The sequence below is a fragment of the Pongo pygmaeus genome, chromosome X (genome assembly GCF_028885625.2).
Source record: "Pongo pygmaeus isolate AG05252 chromosome X, NHGRI_mPonPyg2-v2.0_pri, whole genome shotgun sequence".
NCBI lineage: Eukaryota > Metazoa > Chordata > Mammalia > Primates > Hominidae > Pongo > Pongo pygmaeus.
In genome coordinates, this window is record NC_072396.2 from 119,753,447 (window position 1) to 119,771,655 (window position 18,209).

The 18,209-nt window shown below is 38.6% G+C and overlaps 1 protein-coding gene across 2 annotated transcripts in view; it reads left to right on the forward strand.

The window, feature by feature from the left end:
• PLS3 (plastin 3) overlaps positions 1-18,209 on the forward strand; it is an 89,073-nt gene that overhangs the window by 2,399 nt on the left and 68,465 nt on the right. The gene's annotated exons all lie outside the window — the stretch shown is intronic.

Genomic DNA, 18,209 nt, shown 5'->3' on the forward strand with positions numbered 1-18,209 from the left:
GCTATTCAGATTATATATTACAGAGTATAGAAGAGAGGCAGAGGAGCCTCTGAGGTCAGGAGTTTAAAAGCTTTGCTTATCTGAAAAAAAAAAAAAAAGAAAGAAAGAAAAAACGGACCTGGTTGATGCATATTCAGTCTTGAAAACAATTAGGGCAGAAGATATTTAAGAGATTCTGACTTTGTATTCTTTTGCCAAAAACCCTTTGTCTCCTGCAGCAGCCTCTGAATGACTGGAGCACGCCATTTTCTTGCTGTTCATCCGTTTCTGAGCCTGAAAACTAGAACAACCTTAAAGCACATAGTTCTGACCCCAAGGCTAGCCTTGTGGCACAGATTAGCTGGAAATGGATTTAAGGTGCACCTGAGTTACTAGAGTTAACTACACTGGTAGATAGACCCCTCTAGTGGAAGTGAGGTGATAATATAATTTTAGATTGAAATAATAAATGTTTAACCTCAAAAAAAGGGAGTTATTACCACTCAACTAGGTTACAGTGGTAGGGGGATAAGTTCTTTTTTAAGTATTGTGAAATCGTGTCCAAACAGAATCATCGCTAGGCTCTAGTCCACAGGTTTTCATTGTCTTGGGATGCCTACTCATTGAACACCACCCCCAATATTGCTGACTTCTTTTTTCGGTGGTATGATCTAATGAGCCCAAATTTTTATTAAAATTAGGGGGCTGGGAGTCAAATTCTTGATTTTTACTGTTAGATCTAGCAGATAGCAACCCCTTACTTTACCTGAGGTGGGGAGCTATTAATAAATAAATTACGCTTTGCCTTGACTTAATACAGACGATCAACATTGAAGTCCAAAGTCTCTAGTCTGATGTAACCATTTAGATTCAACTGATAAAAATGACTAGGCTTATGGCATTTTGGGTAGAAGGATTAATTACAACTAGTGAGTAATAATTTGGGTGAGATTAAGCCTCTTCTACAAGTGGTTACACGCACATTAGACTTTGACTGTGACTATTTATACTGGCATAATGTCAGTATCTAGGGCACTATCAGAAACCCAATGAGATTTTTCTCCCAGGAGAACAGAATCCTGTTACTGAAAATAAAAGGGCAGCTTGGCCATGGTGCTTGAGCACCAAAGTGATTCTTTTTGGTGACACTAAGAAGGTACAAGAAGAAAGTCCATTTGCCATTATCCCATATTCTGTTTTAGGCGTTATTTCTACTTGGATTTTCATGAAATGTACTGACAGTGTTCTTAGCACATATGATAAATTCATGAGTTTGCTGTTGTGTTTGATCTAGCATAATCTATGTGGAATGTATAAGCTGAACTTTCTTTTTTGATGTTTGGTACAGATTATGAAAGTAGCTGGTATAAAATAAAATTTGAAAATGAATATCTCTCAATACATGACAACATGGAGTATCTGTTTTTAGAATCATGTTGTCTTTGGTCATATGGCAATTTTTCTTTTGGTGAAGAGTGATCCAGAAGGCAAAATTTTTGATCTGTGAAAATAATACAACTCATTTAGAAGAAGTCAGCTGGGTCATGCTTTGAGTCTGTATTATTTTAGACAGTGATATACCATATAATGTATATTCAGTGTGTTGGAGGTTTCAAAGCTTTTTGGATACATTACAATGTTGGAAGATTTTTATATACCAGTGGTCATGACTAGCTGATTTTAGTTATGAGAGTGCTTTGGTTAAAGTTATGGAAACAGTCTAATCGTGAAATGTCAGTCTTAGAAGAAGATCTGATCATACTTGGGCCAATTTATTTTAGTTATGGAGGTGAGACAATTTCAAAAGATTCACGATAAATTTAATAATACCAAATTTTGCCTTAGTCTTGACACTTGGAAGATAAATATTAGTGAGTATAAACTGTTTTAGGGATGAAGAAGCATTGTTAGTATATGAAAATGAAAATACTAATTATTTTAGCATGGGTCTTTTAGTCCTTTGCAGTCTGGACAGATAGATTATCTTAAGTAAATCATTGAACTTGCCGTCAGAGGAATTAGATTCTAGATAGTGCTCTGCCATTGACTCATAATTTGACCTTCAGAAAGTCATTTAAAATTATTATATTAATAACTAATTGAGTACATACATGTGCCAGACACCATTCATGCTTTTGTTTATAAAAAGAGAGGATTGCTCAAGCTTTTTGGTTTGCTGGGTTTTATTTTTTCAAATACTCATAATCTGGCTTATTTCACTTATCAGTTGACTTTTCAAACTTTGATGCAATTGCATTGATCCAAGCTAAATACTTTGTTGGCAAATTGATGACTATTCAGGAAAGTGATCACCAGTGGGTTATTCCATGACTAATGTTAGTTCTTTAAAATAAAGAGGTGCCATTTATATAATTCCTTGACAGGGATTTTTGGTGCATTAAGCCTACTGATTTTATAATATGAGAAACCTTACATTTTCTTAAAAGTTTAGAAACGTATTTGATAATAAGGAGGTAGTGTTGTTTATTGGAAAAGCATTGAGCACAGAATTTAGGGTCTTTTAGTCCTTTGCAGTCTGGACAGATAGATGGTCTTAAGTAAATCATTGAAATTTTCTGTGGTCATATCTGGGTTTCACTTTATTTTTAAGCCATGTGATTCCAACCTACATATTTCACAGGCATGGTGAAAGGATAAGTGGGAAACGTGAAGCCTTGGCTTTTAAGCAGACAGGTGCTATATAAATTCAAAGTACTGCAGCAGTATATCATAGAAACACTAAAGCTTTAACAAGAGTTTACAGAAATGGCAGGGTTCTCATCATGTAAGTCTTGCCACATTTTTCTTTGTCTGTAAAAGTTCTCCACCCATCCAATTTTTACAAGCAAAGGAAAAATAAAACCAGACATATTATAATGAAAAATAAGAGAATAGGTTGATAACAATAGAATAAAAACCTACATGTGATACTTTCTTCTTCTTCTTTTGTTTTGTTTTGTTTTAAAGATGGAGTGTCGCTTTGTAGCCCAGGCTGGAGTGGTGCAGCCGCGTGATCTCGGCTCACTGCAAGTTCCTCCTCCCGGGTTCAGGCCATTCTCCTGCCTCAGCCTCCCGAGTAGCTGGGACTACAGGCGCCCGCCACTGTGCCCAGCTAATTTTTTTGTATTTTTAGTAGAGACGAGGTTTCACCGTGGTCTCGATCTCCTGACCTCGTGATCCGCCCGCCTCGGCCTCCCAAAGTGCTGGGATTACAGGCGTGAGCCACCGCGCCCGGCCTGTTTTGTTTTGTTTTGAGATGGAGTCTCACTCTGTCGCCCAGGCTGTAATGCAATGGCATGATCTCGGCCCACTGCAACCTCTGCCTCCTGGGTTCAAGTGATTCTCGTGCCTCGGCCTCCTGAGTAGCTGGGATTACAGGCGCGTACCACCACGCCCAGCGAATTTTTGTATTTTTAGTAGAAATGGGGTTTCACCACGTTGGTCAGGCTGGTCTAGAACTCCTGACCTTGTGATCGCCCGCCTTGGCCTCCAAGGGTGCTGGGATTACAGGCATGAGCCACCGCGCCCGGCCCATGTGATACTTTCTTCTATTTCTTACCTCAAATATTGTGCAAAGTAGCCCGTTTAAAGCCATTAATTGGGTGGTGTTTTCCCCCTTTTAACTAACTACTGAGTAGAATTTTGGTCTTCAATGGTAATTGTTACAGAGTCCATTGGCTTACCATACCTCATTTTTAGTTTTGTGATTGCCCATAATGGGAGGTTTAGTGTAAAAAACCTCATAAAAAATCAAGTTTTTCCTCCTCGTAATTGCAGTCTAAAGGAGGACAACACGCAGATATATAGGGAAACTGCATAGTGGAAGAGATAATCTATACATTTAAGTAGCATGCCATGAATAACACAAAAAAATGGCCTGGCACGGTGGCTCACATCTGTCGTCCCAACACTTTGGGAGGCCGAGGTGGGTGGATCACTTCAGGCCAGGAGACCAGCCTAGCCAACATGGTGAAACCCCGTCTTTACTAAAATACAAAAACTTAGCCAAGCACGGTGGCACGGGCTTGTAGTCCCAGCTACCCAAGAGGCTGAGGTGGGAGGATTGCTTGAGCCTGGGAGGCGGAGGTTACAGTGAGCGGAGATTGCGCCATTGCACTCCAAGCCTGGGCTACCGAGTGAGACCCCATCTCAAAAGAAAAACAAAAAAAAAAACAGAAAATGTGGGAAGTTAAGTTGAAAAATAAACACCTTCAAAGCTATTAACTTAGATTTTCTTTTCTTTTCTTCGTTTTTGTTTTTTTTTTTTGAGTCAGGTTCTCACTCTGTCGCCCATTCATACTCTGTCCAGTTCATTGAAAATACAAGTCTGATTCCCTTAAGCTGTGATAGTCATACACACACATGAGTATATATACACTTATGTGTGCATATGTATATTATATAAAGTTTTATGTGATATATAAATATAATATAAAGTTTTTACTTTCTGTAAAATAAAATTTGTTAGGGCCATATAATAGTTTTGAATATTCATATTATTGTGTTCCACATTATAAGCTCTAATTACATAGTATTGCACTCAGATTGACATTCTGCTGTTGACACTGAAAATAACGCTTTCATTCATAGATGAATGTAATTTTCAAGCTTTTTTTCTATATTTCTTAACTTGCTTGAATGTTACCATTTTTGCCATTTCTTATTGTTCATTTTAACGTTTTGGGGCTTGTGTTTCAGATCAGGAAGAATCACCATTATAGGGTGCAAAGAGTTTGCTCAGAGGTGAAAATGATACGAAATTGTCCCTAGAGCACATCCTATTGCTATAATATTCAATATGTATGAATTAATCTACTGGGAAAGTGTCTTATGTAGTGTGTACTTTAAAGATGTTTTCAGTCACTTTGCTTTGGATTAGAAAAATTCAAGGTAACTATAATTTAAAATGCTCATATTTTTATGTTTATTTTATATGTAGGAAATTTTTAAAAATTGGAATAACACTATATCCCATTCTTTTCATTTATTACATTATAAACATGTTTCCAAGTGATCAAATATTTTTAAAAATGCTTAAAATCACTGCAGTATATTTTATATAATGGCTGTTTCATAATTTATTTCACTAATTCCAAGTTGTTGAACATTTGTTTCCATATCTTATAGATAATGCTTCAGTAAGCATTCTTGATCGAACATCATTTTGCACTCTATCATTATTTCTTAGAAGAGAAGTCACCAAGAATGTTTTAAAGATGAATTCCTTTGATAGTCCCTGAAATTTAAACATTGGCTTAAACAAAAAGATAGCCTTGATTTCAGTGGCATTTAAAAAAAGAAGGCTGGGCTTAGTGGCTCAGGCCTGTAATCCCAACACTTTGGAAGGCCAAGGCAGGCAGATCACTTGAGGTCAGGAGTTCAAGACCAGCCTGGCCAACATGGCAAAACTCCGTCTCTACTAAAAATACAAAAAAATTAGCTGAGCATGGTGGCGCACGCCTGTAATCCCAGCTACTTGGGAGGCTAAGGCAGGAGAATCACTTGAACCCAGGAGGTGGAGGTTGCAGTGAGCCAAGATTGCACCACTGCACTCCAGCCAGGGCAACAGAGCAAGATTCTGTTTCAAAAAAAAAAAAAAGAAGAAGAAGAAAGAAAAGAAAAGGCCATTCTTTATATAGTGTATTGTATCATATGTGACTCTAAACTGGAACTTGTTTAGGTAAAGTATATGTCTTGGAAGTATTTTGGTTTTCTCTGATCTAGTTAGCAGGTGCAAAGCAGGATGAGGTAGGATTCTGTGCCATGTACAATCATAGGAAGTTCTGTTTTTTTGAAACGGAACTGTTAATGGGGGAAGGGAGACACATTTGTTTTTAAGAAGCCTTTATGTTTAATATTATTATAAAACTCAGGTCAAGTATACAAAGCTTATTTGTGCCCGTGAACATTCAGTATCCTAAAGAAACATTTAATCCTGGTGTTGGCTAAATGACTATTTGCTGATATGCCCTTTTATCTCAGGCTATTAGTTTCTTAAAGTACTTTGATATCACTCAATAAACTACAGTTAAACTCAGAGTTTTACATTTCATTCAGGTTGCTTACATAATATAACTAAACATGGGTCCAATAATAGTGAAAATTCTGATGCTGACACTTAATTTGTGCCTGGTTTCAGTATATGGCGATTTCTTAAATTACAAGCACTTGAATTTACAAATATTTTGTGTATTTAAATGGCTCGTTGTACATTACATATCCCTCCTGAAACTTAACCCATGCCATTTCACAAACCCTTCCACGGTGTTTTTCTCTTTCCTCCAGTTCACTAGCCTCACTCACCAAAGACTTTATTGGTCTGGGAATTCCATTATGACCCAGAAATGACTTGGAAGGTTCCTTTCACCCAGCAACACATTCTCACTACCTTTCATTTCTTTTCAGGGGCATCATTTACATGCTATGTTGCATAGTCAGAATGGATTTTAACATAAAGTATGGGTTCCAATAGCTCTCGCATTTTATTATTTATTTATTTATTTATTTAGAGACAGAGCCTCACTTTGTCGCCCAGGCTGGAGTACAGTGGCACAATCTCGGCTCACTGCAACCTCCATCCCCCAGGTTCAAGCGATTCTCTTGCCTCAGCCTTGTGAGTAGCTGGGATTATAGGCTCCTGCCACCGCGCCCGGCTAATTTTTGTATTTTTAGTAGAGATGGGGTTTCACCATCTTGGCCAGGCTGGTCTTGAACTCCTTACCTCGTGATTCACCTGCCTCGGCCTTCCAAAGTGCTGGGATTACAGGCGTGAGCCACCGCGCCTGGGCCAGCTCTCCCATTTTATATCTCTGTGGCATTGAGGAGGTTTCTTAACTCTTCTGAACCTCAATTGCCCCATGCATAAAATGAAGATAATCCACTCACTTTTCACTTTGTTCTCATAATTATTATATGAGAACACTTATAAAGCAACTAGCATATGGTAGGTGCTCAATAAATATTTTCATTTACAGGTTGATTGATGTTGCCTTAGATAATTTTTGTCAGGCATCTATATCTACCTCTTTTTCTCTAATTTGAGTACTTTCCTACCTTCTTCTTTTTTTTTTGGACACAGTCTTGCTTTGCCGCCTAGGCTGGAGTGCAACTGTGTGATCTCAGCTCACTGCAACCTTGACTTCCTGGGGCTCAAGCGATCCTTGTGCCTCAGCCTCCCGAGTAGCTGGGATTACAGGCATGTACTACCATGCCTGGCTAACTTTTTTTTGTAGTTTGTTTTTTAGTAGAGATGGGATTTCCCCATGTTGCCCAGGCTGGCAAGATTTTAGAAATTAGTGGGGTTTTTTTGTGTTTTATTTAATGGTATTGGAAAAACACTCCTTTTATTGTTTTTCATTGTGAATGTGAAGGATTCTAGCCATGTTTCAGGTTGAAGAAGCTTCTTCGCTTAGCTCAGAAACCTGTTTATCGTTTAATTTATTCTTTTTTTTTTTTTTTTTTTTTTTGAAACGGAGTCTCACTCTGCCGTCCAGGCTGGAGTGCAGTGGCGCGATCACAGCTCACTGCAACCTCCGCCTCCGGATTCATGCGATTCTCCTGCCTCAGCCTCCCGAGTAGCAGGGACTACAGGTGCCCACCACCATGCCCTGCTAATTTTTTGTATTTTTAGTAGAGACGGGGTTTCACTATGTTAGCCAGGATGGTCTCGATCTCCTGACCTCGTGACCACCCACCTCGGCCTCCCAAAGTGTTGAGATTACAGGCGTGAGCCACTGAACCCTGCCATTTAATTTATTCTTTTGTGAGGATATGTGAAGAGCTAGCCAAGGCCGGTCACAGTGGTTTACGCCTGTAATCCCAACACTTTGGGAGGCCAAGGCGGGCAAATCACTTCAGCTCAGGAGTTCAAAACCAGCCTGGCCAGCATAGCAAAACCCTGTCTCTACTAAATATACAAAAATTAGCCAGGCGTGTTGGCCCATGCCTATGTTCCCAGCTACTTGGGAGGCTGAGGCACAAGAATCTCTCGAGCCTGGGAGGTGGAGGCTGCAGTGGGCCAAGATCGTGCTACTTCACTCCAGCCTGGGTGACAGAGCAAGACGCTGGAAAAAAAAAAAAGAAAAAGAAAGAAAGAGAGAAAGAGAAAAGGAAAGAGGAAAAGAGGAAAAGGAAAAGGAAAGGAACAAGAACTCACCTTCAAGGGAAAATTGGAAACATGGCTCAGTAAATTACAGACACCGTTATAAACTCAAGGCCACTAACAAATATAGCTTAAATCAGAATGAAAGGTAATAGGTAGTGTTGATACCTGACTTGTGGAGGAGGAAAAAAAAGTAGGGGCAAAGAGAAAATATATTATTGAAAACTTAAAATGCTGAGGATGGCAGAGGGTTATAAAGTAAACCAATATGTTTTCATGATGACATGTAGCCTTTAAAAATGGGTGAATCTAAAACATATTTATGATGCCCATTATTTTATCTAGTGGAAATTTTGAAAAGCAAAAACCAGGAAATGATGAAGGCTATTGACACATTCAGAAAATATTTTGAGCAGTTTGTGGGTCTCCATTGTAAAGCTACAGTTGAATCATTTTTACAAGTGGGTATGAATAATTACAATTTTATATTTTGTCCTGTGGTAATTAAAAAGCAAATAGAGCCAAATTATCATTAAGTGTAACTAACAGAAAAGTAATATTGATAGATTTACATGTTTAAAAATATAAGCCAACCCATGCATTCAGTATTTTATCCTCAAACAAGGTGTTCCAGCTTTAGTTGACACTCAGATAAAAAGCAAACTAGTGGCTGGGCATGGTGGCTCACATCTGTAATCTCAGCATTTTGGGAGGCTGAGGCAGGAGGATTGCTTGAGCCCAGGAGTTCAGAACCAACCAGGGTAAGATATCAAGACCCTGTCTCTATTTTTTAAAAAATAAAAATAGAAAATAAATTTAAAAAAAGCAAACTAGAATATATCTAGTAGGTACTAGCAGAAGGGGAAAAATTCTCTAAGCAGAGATTTGTGTAAAAATGAAGGGAAGGTTAGTTAATAAGTATCTAGAAACTCTAAGTGTGGTATAAAAGAAGGCTTATAGACCATTGGTAAATGGATGTAAAACTCAAGGAAACTTTTAAACGTGCCAAAAGTTCTTAAGTATATATTAAGATGGTACAAACTACAGATGAAGTAATAGTTAACCAAATATACTAACATGCACCATTGCTTAATTAGTCTATTTGTGGAGTGGTTTCATTATTCATTCAACTACCATAAGTTTAATGCAGACTGTTAGGTGCTAGGGCTACAAAGATGGATAAGATACTCCTACAGTCTAGTAGAACAGAAAGACACAAAAATAATCTTGGTTCTCATGAAACCTAAAAATATTCATAAATGTAGAAAATGAATTTAGACCATGCCCAGTGGTTCATGCCAGTAATCCCAGGAATTAGGGAGGTCGAGGCAGGTGGATACCTGTGGTCAGGAGTTTGAGACCAGCCTGGCCAACATGGTGAAACCCCGTCTCTACTAAAAATACAAAAATTAGCCGGGTGTGGTGGAAAGCGCAAGTAATCCCAGCTACTTGGGAGGCTGAGGTGAGAGAATTGCTTGGACCTGGGAGGCAGAGGTTGTAGTGAGCCGAGATTGTCCCATTGCACTCCAGCCTGGGCGACAAGAGTGAGACTCCGTCTCAAAAAAAAAAAAAAAGAAAAGAAAAAAGAAAGAAAGGAAAAAAAAATGAATTTAAATACAGCCTTTTTTCTCAGCATAAAATAATTTCTAAATATAAACCTTGTGTGAACAAAGAAATTCACTTATAACCCAATATAATCAAATCTAAACTAAGAACAAATCTCATTTAAACATTGTTATTTCTTTGCAATAATTATTGCATACCAAAAAAGAGCCCACTATGAGTTAATGTTACTTAAATAGAACATTGCTCAGCCTACAAATGAAGGTCAGCAGACACCAGTGTCTTGGAATAAAATAGCCCTTTGGCAAGAAAATGAGCCACACCCCATTTAGTTTTTACAAAAATAAAATTCTTTCCAGCTTTACTAAATTGTAGATGTTGCGCACAGCATGTACTTCTGCAGTAGTTGATTCTGCAGCTGTGGAAATATTGATGTATGCAGAAGTCCCCAAAAACATCTATTCACCATTACTTGCACATGCAGCTCTTATACTTTCTGTAGTACAGTATTCCGTTAAGTTTTATTTGACTCGTGGATAATAGCAAGCAACTACAGGTATAGCCGACTCCTTAATTTCATGCCTTGAACTTCTGACCACAGACTTTATTTTTTTATTTTTTGAGATGGAGTCTCGCTCTGTTGCCCAGACTGGAGTGCAGTGGCATGATTTCGGCTCACTGCAACCTCCACGTCCCAGGTTCAAGCAATTCTCCCGCCTCAGCCTCTTAAGTACCTGGGATTACGGTGCACACCACCATGCCTGGCTAATTTTTGTATTTTTTAGTAGAGATGGGTTTTCGCTGTGTTGACCAGGCTGGTCTTGAACTCCTGGCCTCAAGCGATCCGCCCACCTCGACCTTGCAAAGTGCTGGGATTACAGGCATGAGCCACCATGCCTGGCCCATTGTCACAGAATTTAAATTGAGCAGGAATACGTAGGATTTCAAATCTAACTGTTGTTTTATTTGGTGGGATAGGATCAAAGCCATGTACTATGACCGCTGTATATGGTTTTCTTCAAGAGCAGCAATAAATTTCTGCCATGTACCATGGGAAAGAGCTGTACTTTTAGGGAGAAACGAAATAAGCCCTGAGAAAAAGCCCCATTTTCCTAGTTCTTTTCACAGTTCACCTGGCACACAACGGGTCTTGATATTTATATTAGAAAGAGTAAAACATGGATGGCCATAAATGCTCCATGCTGATAACGATTGAATTGGGAAAATCTAATCAGGAAATCAGTGATTTATGAATTACATTGCATAAAATACATAATGATGTGAGCCTATAAGAAGACTAAACAAATGGCTTCCTTAGTTCTTTTTTTCTTTAGGTTTTAGTTATTTTCAGTGAATGATTATGAGTGAATGTTATCGATAGTGTTTTCATTGTGAGAACTGCTAAACTGTAGAGTCAAAGAGGAAATTGGGACATATTAATATTTTGACTTTTATGCCAGCTTTATTGAGATATAATATCATATCTTTTTTTTTTTTTTTTTTTTTTTTGAGACAGAGTTTCGCTCTTGTTGCCCAGGCTGGAGTGCAATGGCACGATCTCGGCTCACCACAACCTCCGCCTCCCAGATTCAAGCAATTCTCCTGCCTCAGCCTCCCTAGTAGCTGGGATTAATAGGCATGTGCCACCACGCCCGGCTAATTTTGTATTTTTAGTAGAGACAGGGTTTCTCTATGTTGGGCAGGCTGGTCTCAAACTCCCGACCTCAGGTAATCCGCCCGCCTCGGCCTCCCAAAGTGCGGGGATTATAGGCTTGAGCCACTGCGCCCGGCCCCGTACCATCTATTTTTATAGATTTTAGTATATTCACAGATACATGCAACCTTCACCAGTCAATTTTCAAACATTTTCATCACCTCAGAAAGAAACCCCATACACTTTAGCTATCACCTTCCACAGCACTCTACCCCTGCAACCCTAAGCAATCACTAAACTATTTCCTGTCTCCATTGAGTTCCCTGTTCTGGACATTACATATAAATGGAGTCATATAATAGGTGGTATTTTGTGACTAGTTTCTTTCACTTAGCCTAACATTTTCAAGGTTAACACACCTTGTAGCAAGTATCAGTACTCTATTCCTTTTTATGGCTGGATAATATTTCATTGTATACCATATTTTGTTTACCCATTTGTCCATTGATGGATATTTGGGGTTGTTTCTACATTATGGCTATCATAAATAATGGGACATGCAAACATTAAGTGTCTACCCATGAGTCAGCTAATGAGTTAGAGGTGGTGCTGACAAGATAACATTTCATTTATTACTACTCTGCTCTTAATATAAATCCTTGCTTTGATTAAGCACTACTGATTTTTCCATCTAAGTTTTTTTTTTTTTTTCCTTGAGACGGAGTCTCGCTCTGCTGCCCAGGCTGGAGTGCAGTGGCACCATCTCGGCTCACTGCAAGCTCCGCCTCCCGGGTTCACGCCATTCTCCTGCCTCAGCCTCCCGAGTAGCTGGGACTACAGGCGCCCGCCACCACGCCAGGCTAATTTTTTGTATTTTTAGTAGAGACGGGGTTTCACCATGTTAGCCAGGATGGTTTCGATCTCCTGACCTCGTGATCCACCCACCTCGGCCTCCCAAAGTGCTGGGATTACAGGCGTGAGCCACCGCGCCTGGCCTCTATCTAAGTTTAGCTATTTTTTTCTTGTTTCCTGATGCTTATTGGCTTATCATTGACTTGTTCTCAATAACGTTTTCCTTAGTAGTATTTATACTGGAATAATAGAAAGCCTGTAAATGTTGTATAATCATCTTTTCTAAAACTTATTGTATAATAGACATTTAGCACAGTTTTGTTTAATCACATTTTTTGAACACTAAGGAGCAAAGGCAAGCAGTATTAAGGAGCACAAAAGTACATGATAAATGATTTGAAACGCAATGGTTTCAATGAACCAAAAGCATTATTGAGCACAGCTAATATATTTACTTTTAAATGTACTATTCAAGTATGAAATATATCCACATAGAACAAAATTCAAAACTCACAAAGGGCCATAATGATAAGTAAATTAGCCTGTAACACTTAATATTTTTTAGAAGACATTAGTGTTTTACGTTTAGGTATTTTGACAGTAAGTTTGAGGGAATCTTTATCTTTTGACCTTTTGGGGTGAATATGAGAATGAAGGAATATAAAAAGATGATTAAAAGAATCACCAGGCCGGAAATGATGGCTCATGCCTGTAATCCCAGCACTTTAGGAGGCCAAGGCAGGAGAATCGCTTGAGCTCAGGAGTTTGACACCAGCCTGGGCAACATAGCGAGACCTCATCTCTACTAAAAATAAAACAAAATTAGCCAGGCGTGGTGGCGTGCACCTATAGTCCCAGCTACTCGGGAGGCTGAGGTGGGAGGGTTGCTTGATCCCGTGATCACGCCTCTGTACTTCAGCGTGGGTGAGAGAGATCCTGTCTCAAAAAAAAATAATAATAATTTCCTGCAATTTCAGATCACTCTTTTAAGCACCCTTGACCCCAGATTCACCAGATCAAAACAGCTAATGACTCATAGAACTTTACTCTGTCATTATTTTCTGGATTCAACCCAGAGAGAAATTTTTGGATCCAGTCTCCTTACTCTTAAGGTTCCGGCAGGTGGAACCTTGCAGATCCTTTAGGGAAGGATAGGCTTCCCTGAGAAAGGTGGGCTGGAGTTCAAGTCAAAAAAAAAGTGCAACTTTCTGGAGTCCCATTTAGAACTTCCTGCGTATTTAATAGGCCTTTGCTAATTATTAAAAATGTGCCTGGCACACTAACATAAATAAAACAACGTGCCGTCGTTTGAAGAGCTGAGTCTAATCCACTTACTGATTTTTACAAAGGAGGCAACTGAAGTCTGATTTTGGCTTGCCTCAGCATAGAGTGGTCCAGGACAATGGTGGAGGATCAGGTCGCCATCACTGGAGACCCAGATTGTAGTAATGGAACTGATCCATCATTCTTCTCACTATATATTTAAACTCCATGTCCAGGGTCAACTTTGTCTAGTAGGAGTGCCTCTTCCTTGAATCAGTTTGTATCTACACTTAATTTCTTTCAGAGATTAATAAAATGACAAATGCTATCTCAATAAAGTTACCATGAACTCTCTGAAACTCATATCACCCATGACTAAAGCAACTTGCTTTGAGTCTGACAAGCTCTTCCCTAGCTAATGGAAATGCATTAGCAATAGCTTTACAGTGGTAAGCTATTTTTCTAGGTCATATTCAACCCAGAGTAGTCACATGCTGACAAAACTTCAGTCCTAAACACTGATCATAAAGAGTTTCCTATATTGTATGTAATATATCCAAAAGTTTTTGAAAACTCTAATTCCAGTATATTGAATATACATTATAGGGTTTATCACTCCTGATTTTTTTTTTTAATTGAGACAAAATCTTGCTCTGTTGCCCAGGCTGGAGAGTAGTCCCATGATCTCGGCTCACTGCAGCCTCTGCCTCCTGCGTTCAAGCAGTTCTCGTGCCTCAATCCCCCGAGTAGCTGGGATTACAGGCGTGCGCCACCATGTCTGGATAATTTTTGTATTTTTTGTAGAGATGGGGTTTCACCATGTTGGCCAAGCTGGTCTTGAACTCCTGACCTAAAGTGATCCTCCCGCCTCGGCCTCTAAAAGTGCTGGGATTACAGGAGTAAACCACCATGCCCGACCCACTCCTGATTTCTTCTAAACTGGATCTTATCATTCTCAGAGTCAGTCTTTCCTCTCTGTATTACTCCTTGCCTAGAAAAAAAATGTCCATTTCATTCATCTATTCATTGACTTATTCAAGTACTTACCGAGCACCTTATATATGTCAGATACTATTCTAGGCACTGGGGATTACAGCCGTCAATGAAACAGACAAAAATCACCATCCTTATGAAGCTTACATCCTACTAGGGGAGAGATAGAAAATAAACAATGATTTTATATATTAGATGCTAATGTGTTATGGAGAAAAAGTAAGATTAATGGTATAGGAAGTGGGAAGAAGGGTATTGCCATTTCAAAATATGTGGTCACAGAAGGCATTACTGAGAGGGAGCTATTTCAGGCAAGATACGAAGGAAATCAAGGAGTATCCATGTGAATGAATATTTAGGGAGAAGTGTCACTTGAACAAGTAAAAAATATTCCTAATAACAGATACCTAAATCATCATACATTGATGTGTTTCAGCCCTGAAATTTTCCTTTATGACAGCTCCTTTTTATTTTGGTATTGAACAGAAAAAAATAAATTTCACCCAGATCAAACACTCTAGTGGAGTCATAAACTGACTATATATGCTAAGAATATTGTGTCAGAAGTTATGTCAAAAAAGTTTTGAAAAGATAAGGCTAGGCGCGGTGGCTCACGCCTGTAATCCCAGCACTTTGGGAGGCTGAGGTGGGTGGATCACGAGGTCAGGAGATCGAGACCATCCTGGCTAACACGGTGAAACCCCATCTCTACTAAAAATACAAAAAATTAGCCTGGCGTGGTGGCGGGCGCCTGTAGTCCCAGCTACTCGGGAGGCTGAGGCAGGAGAATGGCGTGAACCCCGGAGATGGAGCTTGCAGTGAGCTGAGATCATGCCACTGCACACACAAAAAAGATAAAGTGGGAATAATGTTTAAAGCAGGATATAGAATTAATACAAGTAAATGTTCTTCATTTTCCCTATTAATTTAATTATGCTATGTTCTGTGTTTAATTCTGAATTAGATTTTTTAATTAAACTTTTTATTTTGAGATAATAGTGGATTCACACCTACTTGTAAGAAATGGCACAAAGAGATCCTGTGTACCTTTACCCAGTTTCTTCCAATGGTAAACTCTTAAAAAACCATAGTACAATAGCAAAACCACCATGTTGACACTGATACAGACAAGAGGCAAATGAGTTTCATTACCAGTAGAATCCCTTTTTTTGCCCTTTGATAACAACACACACCTCCTTCCTCCCCTGACCTCCATTTTTGACCCCAGGAAACCACTAATCTGTTCTCCATGTCTATAACTTTGTCATTTAAAAATATTATATAAATGGAATGATATATAGTATGTAGCCTTTGGGGATTAGCTTGTTTTCTCTGAGCATAATTCTCTAGAGATTCAACCTAAGTTGTTGTGTATGTCAATACCTCGTTCCTTTTCATTGTTGAATAGTATTCCATGGTGTGTATGTACCGAAGTTTATTTAACCATTCACCCATTGAAGGATATCTGGGCCATTTCCAGTTTTTTAGTTATCACAAGTATTAGTATACAGGTGTTAGTGTGAACTTCAGTTTTCGTTTCTCTGGGATTAATGCCGGAAGAGTGCAATTGCTGAGTTGTATGAGAGTTGCATATTTAATTTTATAAGAAATTGCCAAAGTGTTTGCCCAGAGTGACTGTACCATTGTGTGCTTCCACCAGCAATGCATGAGTGATCCAGTTTTTCCACATCCTTGCCAGCCTTTGGTGGTGTCACTGTTTTTCATTTTAGCCATTCTGATAGGTGTGTAGTGATAGCTCATTGTAGTTTCATTTTCAGTTTCATAATAACTAATGATGTTTAACATTTTTTATGCACTTATTTCCCATCTGTTTGCCCTCTTCAGTGAAATGTCTGTTCATGTCTTTTACCTGTTTTCTTTCATTTTTGAGACAGCGTCTTGCTGTGTTGCCCAGGTTGGAGTGCAGTGGCGCAATCACGGCTCACTGCAGCGTCAACATCCTGGGCTCGAGTGATTCTCCTGCCTAAGCCTCCCAAGTAGCTGGGACTACAGGTGCACACCACCATTTTATTTTTTGTAGAGTTGGGGTCTTGTTATGTTGCCCAGGCTGATCTGAAACGTCTGGCCTCAAGCAGTTCTCTGCCCTTGGCCTCCCACTGTGCTGGGATTACAGACATGAGCCACCATGCCCGGCCCTTTTTTCTGTTTTCTAATTGGATTATTTGTGTTTTAACTGTTGTGGAATTTTAAGAGGTCTTTATGTATTCTAGAGTCTAATTCTTTATCAGATATGTGGCATACAAATATTTTCTCCTTGCCTGTAGCTTATCTTTTCATCTTCTGAACAGAATCTTTCATAGAACAAAAGGATTTATTTGGTGAGGCCCACTTTATCAATATTTCCTTTTATGGATTGATTTTTGGTGTCATGTCTGAGAACTCTTCATCAAATCAGGTTCTTGAAGAATTTCTCTTTTTTCCCCCCCTAAAGTTTTATAGTTTTGTTTTACATTTAGGTCTGTGATCTGTTTTGAGCTAACTTTTGTGTAAGGTGTGAAGTTTGGGTTGAAGTTCCTTATTTTTTGTTTTGGCCTATGTTCGTCCTCCTCAACTGACATGCTTTTTTGCACCCTTGTGAAGAATCAGTTGAATATATTTGTGTAAATCTATTTCTGGGTTCTCTGTTCAGTTCCATTGTTTTGAGTATCTGTTGCTCTGTCAGTATCACACTGTCTTGATTACTGTAGCTACATAGTCTGACTTAATGCCAGGTAGAGTCTACTCACCTTATTTTTCAGCAGTTTTAGATGTTCTAAGCCTTGTTCCTTTCCATGTTAATTTTTAGAAGAAGCTTGTCTATAACTACAAAAACTGTTCTAGGATTTTGAGAGGAATTGATTTAATGAGTTAGACTTTTGAAATTGCATATGCAATGTTAATAAAGTTAAAAATGGTAATTCTGTTGAGGAAAACAATTTAGTTCCTTCCAAAGTCTAATGCTAGTTCTTATTTTCTGAAGAAATGTGTATTTTTATGATTTTGAAATTATTGAATGAATATTAATTAGCAGTTTCTTTTTTTATTTTTTAAATTTTTTGTGTGGAGATGGGGTCCCACTATGTTGCCCAGGCTGGTCTCAAACTCCTGGTCTCAAGCAATCCTCCTGCCTCAGCCTCCCAAAGTCCTGGTATTACAGGTGTGAACCACCACGCCTGGCCAGCAGTTTCCTTTCAGCCATAACATGAATGACCTTTTTTAATGGCCAAAATTGAAGTTTGTCAAGTTCTAAATCACTAACATGTTTTTGAATTTAAAAATTTTTGAAGGTTTACTTCTGGAATTTTTAAGACCAACCAATAGATTTATAAGGCTGTTAATAAGATTTCTAAACCTATTGTTTTGCCTTAAGGAAAGTGTGGTTTACCTTTTCTGTTATCCCAAACAAATTCATCTCCCCATATAGCAAAATGGAATATGCTACTAAATAGTTGAAATTTAGGGTAATGGAGTTTGGGATATGTTTATTATTCATGAATAGTAAGTCAAAAGTTTTTAAGTGAAAACATTTGTGTATTCTCACGCTTTGATAGTTGATTCTGCAAAATAAAATCTTAAAAATTACAAAAAGCATCTGATAAACTTCTTAATTTAAAAGAACACTCAGAAATGTACTTTCAGGTATTTAAAAAAAGAGGGAGGCTATCAAACTGATTAGGACTGAAGAAGAACTGAAGAGAAAATGTCACCTTGTTGGTTTTGGGTGAGGGAAAATTGAGATCATGCTTTCTTTCTGTCTTGCTTTCTCAAGACAAAGCTTTTCCACTCTTCTGTCTGCTTACCGAT